Source organism: Asterias rubens, chromosome 3, assembly GCF_902459465.1.
Source record: "Asterias rubens chromosome 3, eAstRub1.3, whole genome shotgun sequence".
Classification (NCBI taxonomy): Eukaryota; Metazoa; Echinodermata; class Asteroidea; order Forcipulatida; family Asteriidae; genus Asterias; species Asterias rubens.
Window position 1 is genome coordinate 15232773 of NC_047064.1, and position 9111 is coordinate 15241883.

Below are 9111 nucleotides of genomic sequence, written 5' to 3' on the forward strand. Positions count from 1 at the left end.
AAACCTTTAAGAAATGGACGCAGGAACATGCCAGGATGACTATGGTACAAACTGCATCTCCCTAGCATTTTTTGGTCCAGAGTTATTCCAGAGCATTGCTGAAAGTTTTTAATTGTCCGGGCCTATTTTTTGAATGACCCCCCCTATTGTTGGTTGGAATCCTGAATGCGCCGTGTCTTTGTGTACGTTGTATACACGCACAGTGTACGTCAATTTCTATTGGGTGCCTGCTCGCGCCGTCGCATCTGGCCCCGCCTTAAAAATCGTCAGAGCATTAAGTTTTGTACGAGAGGGAAGCCCTTGAACATGGCAATCCTGCGGTGGTAAAATTTTGAAGATTGAGCATGATACTGGGATCGAAATTACCCGTTGTACATTTTGTTTTTCTCTCCGACAGCTCTGTGCACAAAACTCCCATAGTGGAGGTTGTTGAAATCGTTTCTGAGCAACCCCGCCTACTTGAGGTTTTTTCTATCAAGAAGTGTGCAAGTCGCCCTAAACCTTTAAAAAATGGACGCAGGAACATGCCAGGATGACTATGGTACAAACTGCATCTCCCTAGCATTTTTTGGTCCAGAGTTATTCCAGAGCATTGCTGAAAGTTTTTAATTGTCCGGGCCTATTTTTTGAATGACCCCCCTATTGTTGGTTGGAATCCTGACTGCGCCGTGTCTTTGTATACGTTGTATACACGCACAGTGTACGTCAATTTCTAATGGGTGCCTGCTCACGCCGTCGCATCTAGCCCCGCCTTTAAAATCGTCAGAGCATTAAGTTTTGTACGAGAGGAAAGCCCTTGAACGTGGCAATCCTGTGGTGGTAACATTTTGAAGATTTTGAAGCTTGAGCATGATACTGGGACCGAAATTACCCATTGTACATTGTGTTTTTCTCTCCGACAGCTCTGTGCACAAAACTCCCCTAGTGAAGGTTGTTGAAATCGTTTCTGAGCAACCGCGCTTAATTGAGCTTTTTTTTATCAAGAAGTGTGCAAGTCGCCCTCAACCTTTAACGAATGGACGCAGGAACATGCCAGGATGACTATGGTACAAACTGCATCTCCCTAGCATTTTCTGGTCCAGAGTTATTCCAGAGCATTGATGAAAGTTTTTATATATCCGGGCCTATTTTTTGAATGACTATTATTTTTGGTTGGGTTCCCTGACTGCGCCGTGTGTTTGTGTACATTGTATACACGCACAGTGTACGTCAATTTCTAATGGGTGCCTGCTCACTCCGTCGCATCTAGCCCCGCCTTAAAAATCGTCAGAGCATTAAGTTTTGTACGAGAGGGAAGCCCTTGAACATGGCAATCCTGTGGTGGTAAAATTTTGAAGCTTGAGCATGATACTGGGATCGAAATTACCCATTGTACATTGTGTTTTTCTCTCCGACAGCTCTGTGCACAAAACTCCCATAGTGAAGGTTGTTGAAATCGTTTCTGAGCAACCCCGCTTAATTGAGCTTTTTTCTATTAAGAAGTGTGCAAGTCGCCCTAAACCTTTAAAAAATGGACGCAGGAACATGCCACGATGACTAAGGTACAAACTGCATCTCTGTGGCATTTTTAGTTCCAGAGTTATTCCAGAGCATTGCTGAAAGTTTTTAATTGTCCGGGCCTATTTTTTGAATGACTATTATTTTTGGTTGGGTTCCCTGACTGCGCCGTGTCTTTGTTTACGTTGTATACACGCACAGTGTACGTCAATTTCTAATGGGTGCCTGCTCACGCCGTCGCATCTAGCCCCGCCTTAAAAATCGTCAGAGCATTAAGTTTTGTACGAGAGGAAAGCCCTTGAACTTGGCAATCCTGTGGTGGTAACATTTTGAAGATTTTGAAGCTTGAGCATGATACTGGGACCGAAATTACCCATTGTACATGGTGTTTTTCTCTCCGACAGCTCTGTGCTCAAAACTCCCCTAGTGAAGGTTGTTGAAATCGTTTCTGAGCAACCGCGCTTAATTGAGCTTTTTTTATCAAGAAGTGTGCAAGTCGCCCTCAACCTTTAACGAATGGACGCAGGAACATGCCAGGATGACTATGGTACAAACTGCATCTCCCTAGCATTTTCTGGTCCAGAGTTATTCCAGAGCATTGCTGAAAGTTTTTAATTGTCCGGGCCTATTTTTTGAATGACTATTATTTTTGGTTGGGTTCCCTGACTGCGCCGTGTGTTTGTGTACATTGTATACACGCACAGTGTACGTCAATTTCTAATGGGTGCCTGCTCACTCCGTCGCATCTAGCCCCGCCTTAAAAATCGTCAGAGCATTAAGTTTTGTACGAGAGGGAAGCCCTTGAACATGGCAATCCTGTGGTGGTAAAATTTTGAAGATTGAGCATGATACTAGGATCGAAATTACCCGTTGTACATATTGTTTTTCTCTCCGACAGCTCTGTGCACAAAACTCCCATAGTGGAGGTTGTTGAAATCGTTTCTGAGCAACCCCGCTTAATTGAGGTTTTTTCTATCAAGAAGTGTGCAAGTCGCCCTAAACCTTTAACAAATGGATGCAGGGACATGCCACGATGACTAAGGTACAAACTGCATCTCTGTGGCATTTTTTGTTCCAGAGTTATTCCAGAGCATTGCTGAAAGTTTTTAATTGTCCGGGCCTATTTTTTGAATGACTATTATTTTTGGTTGGGTTCCCTGACTGCGCCGTGTGTTTGTGTACATTGTATACACGCACAGTGTACGTCAATTTATAATGGGTGCCTGCTCACGCCGTCGCATCTAGCCCCGCCTTAAAAATCGTCAGAGCATTAAGTTTTGTACGAGAGGAAAGCCCTTGAACATGGCAATCCTGTGGTGGTAAAAGTTTGAAGATTTTTAAGCTTGAGCGTGATACTGGGATCGAAATTACCCATTGTACATTGTGTTTTTCTCTCCGACAGCTCTGTGCACAAAACTCCCATAGTGGAGGTTGTTGAAATCGTTTCTGAGCAACCCCGCTTACTTGAGCTTTTTTCTACCAAGAAGTGTGCAAGTCGCCCTAAACCTTTAACAAATGGATGCAGGGACATGCCACGATGACTAAGGTACAAAGTGCATCTCTCTGGCTTTTTTAGTTCCAGAGTTATTCCAGAGCATTGCTGAAAGTTTTTAATTGTCCGGGCCTATTTTTTGAATGACTATTATTTTTGGTTGGGTTCCCTGACTGCGCCGTGTGTTTGTGTACATTGTATACACGCACAGTGTACGTCAATTTCTAATGGGTGCCTGCTCACGCCGTCGCATCTAGCCCCGCCTTAAAAATCGTCAGAGCATTAAGTTTTGTACGAGAGGAAAGCCCTTGAACATGGCAATCCTGTGGTGGTAAAATTTTGAAGATTTTGAAGCTTGAGCATGATACTGGGACCGAAATTACCCATTGTACATTTTGTTTTTCTCTCCGACAGCTCTGTGCACAAAACTCCCATAGTGAAATTTGTTGAAATCGTTTATGAGCAACCCCGCTTAATTGAGGTTTTTTCTATCAAGAAGTGTGCAAGTCGCCCTAAACCTTTAACAAATGGATGCAGGGACATGCCAGAATGACTAAGGTACAAACTGCATCTCTCTGGCTTTTTTAGTGTCAGAGTTATTCCAGAGCATTGCTAAAAGTTTTTAATTGTCCGGGCCTATTTTTGAATGACTATTAGTTTTGGTTGGGTTCCCTGACTGCGCCGTGTGTTTGTGTACATTGTATACACGCACAGTGTACGTCAATTTCTAATGGGTGCCTGCTCACGCCGTCGCATCTAGCCCCGCCTTAAAAATCGTCAGAGCATTATGTTTTGTACGAGAGGGAAGCCCTTGAACATGGCACTCCTGTGGTGGTAAAATTTTGAAGATTGAGCATAATACTGGGATCGAAATTACCCGTTGTACATATTGTTTTTCTCTCCGACAGCTCTGTGCACAAAACTCCCATAGTGGAGGTTGTTGAAATCGTTTCTGAGCAACCCCGCTTAATTGAGGTTTTTTCTATCAAGAAGTGTGCAAGTCGCCCTAAACCTTTAACAAATGGATGCAGGGACATGCCACGATGACTAAGGTACAAACTGCATCTCTGTGGCATTTTTAGTTCCAGAGTTATTCCAGAGCATTGCTGAAAGTTTTTAATTGTCCGGGCCTATTTTTTGAATGACTATTATTTTTGGTTGGGTTCCCTGACTGCGCCGTGTGTTTGTGTACATTGTATACACGCACAGTGTACGTCAATTTATAATGGGTGCCTGCTCACGCCGTCGCATCTAGCCCCGCCTTAAAAATCGTCAGAGCATTAAGTTTTGTACGAGAGGAAAGCCCTTGAACATGGCAATCCTGTGGTGGTAAAAGTTTGAAGATTTTGAAGCTTGAGCATGATACTGGGATCGAAATTACCCATTGTACATTGTGTTTTTCTCTCCGACAGCTCTGTGCACAAAACTCCCATAGTGGAGGTTGTTGAAATCGTTTCTGAGCAACCCCGCTTACTTGAGCTTTTTTCTACCAAGAAGTGTGCAAGTCGCCCTAAACCTTTAACAAATGGATGCAGGGACATGCCACGATGACTAAGGTACAAACTGCATCTCTCTGGCTTTTTTAGTTCCAGAGTTATTCCAGAGCATTGCTGAAAGTTTTTAATTGTCCGGGCCTATTTTTTGAATGACTATTAGTTTTGGTTGGGTTCCCTGACTGCGCCGTGTGTTTGTGTACATTGTATACACGCACAGTGTACGTCAATTTCTAATGGGTGCCTGCTCACTCCGTCGCATCTAGCCCCGCCTTAAAAATCGTCAGAGCATTATGTTTTGTACGAGAGGAAAGCCCTTGAACATGGCAATCCTCTGGTGGTAAAATTTTGAAGATTGAGCATGATATGGGATCGAAATTACCCGGTTTACATTTTGTTTTTTTCTCCGACAGCTCTGTGCACAAAACTCCCATAGTGGAGGTTGTTGAAATCGTTTCTGAGCAACCCCGCTTAATTGAGCTTTTTCTATTAAGAAGTGTGCAAGTCGCCCTAAACCTTTAACAAATGGACGCAGGAACATGCCAGGATGACTAAGGTACAAACTGCATCTCCCTAGCATTTTTTAGTTCCAGAGTTATTCCAGAGCATTGCTGAAAGTTTTTAATTGTCCGGGCCTATTTTTTGAATGACTATTATTTTTGGTTGGGTTCCCTGACTGCGCCGTGTGTTTGTGTACATTGTATACACGCACAGTGTACGTCAATTTCTAATGGGTGCCTGCTCACGCCGTCGCATCTAGCCCCGCCTTAAAAATCGTCAGAGCATTAAGTTTTGTACGAGAGGAAAGCCCTTGAACATGGCAATCCTGTGGTGGTAAAATTTTGAAGATTGAGCATGATACTGGGATCGAAATTACCCATTGTACATTTTGTTTTTTCTCTCCGACAGCTCTGTGCACAAAACTCCCATAGTGGAGGTTGTTGAAATCGTTTCTGAGCAACCCCGCTTAATTGAGCTTTTTTCTATCAAGAAGTGTGCAAGTCGCCCTAAACCTTTAACAAATGGATGCAGGGACATGCCACGATGACTAAGGTACAAACTGCATCTCTCTGGCTTTTTTTAGTTCCAGAGTTATTCCAGAGCATTGCTGAAAGTTTTTAATTGTCCGGGCCTATTTTTTGAATGACTATTATTTTGGTTGGGTTCCCTGACTGCGCCGTGTGTTTGTGTACATTGTATACACGCACAGTGTACGTCAATTTCTAATGGGTGCCTGCTCACGCCGTCGCATCTAGCCCCGCCTTAAAAATCGTCAGAGCATTATGTTTTGTACGAGAGGAAAGCCCTTGAACATGGCAATCCTCTGGTGGTAAAATTTTGAAGATTGAGCATGATATGGGATCGAAATTACCCGGTTTACATTTTGTTTTTTTCTCCGACAGCTCTGTGCACAAAACTCCCATAGTGGAGGTTGTTGAAATCGTTTCTGAGCAACCCCGCTTACTTGAGCTTTTTTCTATCAAGAAGTGTGCAAGTCGCCCTAAACCTTTAACAAATGGATGCAGGGACATGCCACGATGACTAAGGTACAAACTGCATCTCTGTGGCATTTTTAGTTTCAGAGTTATTCCAGAGCATTGCTGAAAGTTTTTAATTGTCCGGGCCTATTTTTTGAATGACTATTATTTTTGGTTGGGTTCCCTGACTGCGCCGTGTGTTTGTGTACTATGTATACACGCACAGTGTACGTCAATTTCTAATGGGTGCCTGCTCACGCCGTCGCATCTAGCCCCGCCTTAAAAATCGTCAGAGCATTATGTTTTGTACGAGAGGAAAGCCCTTGAACATGGCAATCCTCTGGTGGTAAAATTTTGAAGATTGAGCATGATATGGGATCGAAATTACCCGGTTTACATTTTGTTTTTTTCTCCGACAGCTCTGTGCACAAAACTCCCATAGTGGAGGTTGTTGAAATCGTTTCTGAGCAACCCCGCTTACTTGAGCTTTTTTCTATCAAGAAGTGTGCAAGTCGCCCTAAACCTTTAACAAATGGATGCAGGGACATGCCACGATGACTAAGGTACAAACTGCATCTCTCTGGCTTTTTTAGTTCCAGAGTTATTCCAGAGCATTGCTGAAAGTTTTTAATTGTCCGGGCCTATTTTTTGAATGACTATTATTTTTGGTTGGGTTCCCTGACTGCGCCGTGTGTTTGTGTACATTGTATACACGCACAGTGTACGTCAATTTCTAATGGGTGCCTGCTCACGCCGTCGCATCTAGCCCCGCCTTAAAAATCGTCAGAGCATTAAGTTTTGTACGAGAGGAAAGCCCTTGAACATGGCAATCCTGTGGTGGTAAAATTTTGAAGATTTTGAAGCTTGAGCATGATACTGGGACCGAAATTACCCATTGTACATTTTGTTTTTCTCTCCGACAGCTCTGTGCACAAAACTCCCATAGTGAAGGTTGTTGAAATCGTTTCTGAGCAACCCCGCTTAATTGAGGTTTTTTCTATCAAGAAGTGTGCAAGTCGCCCTAAACCTTTAACAAATGGATGCAGGGACATGCCAGAATGACTAAGGTACAAACTGCATCTCTCTGGCTTTTTTAGTTTCAGAGTTATTCCAGAGCATTGCTGAAAGTTTTTAATTGTCCGGGCCTATTTTTGAATGACTATTAGTTTTGGTTGGGTTCCCTGACTGCGCCGTGTGTTTGTGTACATTGTATACACGCACAGTGTACGTCAATTTCTAATGGGTGCCTGCTCACGCCGTCGCATCTAGCCCCGCCTTAAAAATCGTCAGAGCATTAAGTTTTGTACGAGAGGAAAGCCCTTGAACATGGCAATCCTGTGGTGGTAAAATTTTGAAGATTGAGCATGATACTGGGATCGAAATTACCCGTTGTACATTTTGTTTTTCTCTCCGACAGCTCTGTGCACAAAACTCCCATAGTGGAGGTTGTTGAAATCGTTTCTGAGCAACCCCGCTTAATTGAGGTTTTTTCTATCAAGAAGTGTGCAAGTCGCCCTAAACCTTTAACAAATGGATGCAGGGACATGCCACGATGACTAAGGTACAAACTGCATCTCTGTGGCATTTTTAGTTCCAGAGTTATTCCAGAGCATTGCTGAAAGTTTTTAATTGTCCGGGCCTATTTTTTGAATGACTATTAGTTTTGGTTGGGTTCCCTGACTGCGCCGTGTGTTTGTGTACATTGTATACACGCACAGTGTACGTCAATTTATAATGGGTGCCTGCTCACGCCGTCGCATCTAGCCCCGCCTTAAAAATCGTCAGAGCATTAAGTTTTGTACGAGAGGAAGCCCTTGAACATGGCAATCCTGTGGTGGTAAAATTTTGAAGATTGAGCATGATACTGGGATCGAAATTACCCGTTGTACATTTTGTTTTTCTCTCCGACAGCTCTGTGCACAAAACTCCCATAGTGGAGGTTGTTGAAATCGTTTCTGAGCAACCCCGCTTACTTGAGCTTTTTTCTATCAAGAAGTGTGCAAGTCGCCCTAAACCTTTAACAAATGGATGCAGGGACATGCCACGATGACTAAGGTACAAACTGCATCTCTCTGGCTTTTTAGTTCCAGAGTTATTCCAGAGCATTGCTGAAAGTTTTTAATTGTCCGGGCCTATTTTTTGAATGACTATTATTTTTGGTTGGGTTCCCTGACTGCGCCGTGTGTTTGTGTACATTGTATACACGCACAGTGTACGTCAATTTCTAATGGGTGCCTGCTCACGCCGTCGCATCTAGCCCCGCCTTAAAAATCGTCAGAGCATTAAGTTTTGTACGAGAGGAAAGCCCTTGAACATGGCAATCCTGTGGTGGTAAAATTTTGAAGATTTGAAGCTTGAGCATGATACTGGGCCCGAAATTACCCATTGTACATTTTGTTTTTCTCTCCGACAGCTCTGTGCACAAAACTCCCATAGTGGAGGTTGTTGAAATCGTTTCTGAGCAACCCCGCTTAATTGAGCTTTTTTCTATCAAGAAGTGTGCAAGTCGCCCTAAACCTTTAACAAATGGATGCAGGGACATGCCACGATGACTAAGGTACAAACTGCATCTCTCTGGCTTTTTTAGTTCCAGAGTTATTCCAGAGCATTGCTGAAAGTTTTTAATTGTCCGGGCCTATTTTTTGAATGACTATTATTTTTGGTTGGGTTCCCTGACTGCGCCGTGTGTTTGTGTACATTGTATACACGCACAGTGTACGTCAATTTCTAATGGGTGCCTGCTCACGCCGTCGCATCTAGCCCCGCCTTAAAAATCGTCAGAGCATTAAGTTTTGTACGAGAGGAAAGCCCTTGAACATGGCAATCCTCTGGTGGTAAAATTTTGAAGATTGAGCATGATATGGGATCGAAATTACCCGGTTTACATTTGTTTTTTCTCTCCGACAGCTCTGTGCACAAAACTCCCATAGTGGAGGTTGTTGAAATCGTTTCTGAGCAACCCCGCTTACTTGAGCTTTTTTCTATCAAGAAGTGTGCAAGTCGCCCTAAACCTTTAACAAATGGATGCAGGGACATGCCACGATGACTAAGGTACAAACTGCATCTCTGTGGCATTTTTAGTTCCAGAGTTATTCCAGAGCATTGCTGAAAGTTTTTAATTGTCCGGGCCTATTTTTTGAATGACTATTAT